This window comes from Penaeus monodon, chromosome 29, assembly GCF_015228065.2.
Source record: "Penaeus monodon isolate SGIC_2016 chromosome 29, NSTDA_Pmon_1, whole genome shotgun sequence".
Lineage (NCBI taxonomy): Eukaryota > Metazoa > Arthropoda > Malacostraca > Decapoda > Penaeidae > Penaeus > Penaeus monodon.
The window spans coordinates 2,336,000-2,337,416 of record NC_051414.1 but is presented as its reverse complement, the minus strand read 5'-3'; positions in this window follow the sequence as shown (position 1 = coordinate 2,337,416).

Genomic DNA, 1,417 nt, shown 5'->3' with positions numbered 1-1,417 from the left:
GGAAATAATACCTAAGAAATGTACTCTTATCTCTAGGATATTGCCTGTGACTAAAGCCAGAGTTGTGAGCAGATGGTCTTCCAAGTTCACAAGCTGCGCCACCTTCAGGTCTTCCTCCTTGCCGTAGAAGTTCAGTTCGACCGCACTTTCCAATTCTGGTTTCTCTACCTGAAGTGTGGCTGCAAGAACTGAAAATTACAAGAATTTGGTTCACCACAGACTAGTGTAGAGAATTCAGAGAAAAGCCCGCATCTGAAGATATGATTCATTTCAATAATTCTGTATGCATGTCTTTCATAACAGAATGAAAATTCTTATCTAGGCAAACAAAAGAGGAAAAACGCCTTGCGGACTGCAGGAGGTAAATTTTCAAATATACTAAAAATCTTTCTTCACCTTGTCCTGTCAAGCCTGCTCTTGTTGTTGTGAAGTTGAATGTTGTAAGGATTGGACATGACATTTGGTGGCAATTCAGGTTGGGAATTCGTGTGGCAGAAACAGGCCCGCAGGTGAAGTTCTCGTTGAAGTCTACAGTCTTGTCTCAGTCAATGACAAAGACGAGGACCTAAGACATTAAAGGACTTCTTATACTGGCACTAGAACTTATTAATTCTGGCTGGAAAAAAGGAATGGTGGCAGGAAATATTTAGAAAAAATAAAACTAAATTGATTGTGATTCAACTATATAAAAACATCCATCCATACATACAAACTTTGAACATATCTTTCTATTTCAAAAACAATTGGTATGAAGGCTTTCTTATGGCAAATAAGAGCAGTTTGTTAGGAACAGCATTTCCTGCAGCAATGTTAAGAGCAAAACTACCTCGACTGATGAGGTCTCCTCTCAGCAAAGGGAATCAGGATTGGTCAACTCTGTCCACTCTTGAATGATGAGAATTTTGCCAAACCTTCAAAAGAATATGAAAATTAAGTGCTACTATTTTCAGACACTTGAAAAGAGCATTCCCTGCAAATATAAATACTCCAAAACCTTTTGTAAACTAAATACTTGAAGTAGATAGGGAATTTCCATAAACCGTTTTATGTACACACACAAATGATATATTCCAGTTATAGCATTACATCTTAAAATAAATAAAGGGAATTCAATGTAACTTATCATCAAATCTAAAACTAAATAATAGTAACATAATCAATGTAAAGAAAAGAAAATAACAAACCGGCAGTAATAAAAAAAACCTACCTAGACAGCAACTCTAAATGGTTGCAAACTTGGGAGGTCCGCTGAGTGGTGATTTGACGGTGAATTTTTTCATGCGTTCACTCAGCCACGTGGTTGCACGAGATGATGGTGCAATCAGGAAGCGTGGCATTGCACTCGTGTATTCCACAAAAATTCAGGAGAGTTTGAAAATAGTCAGACAAAGTTGGTAAACCTTGCATGATGTTGAAT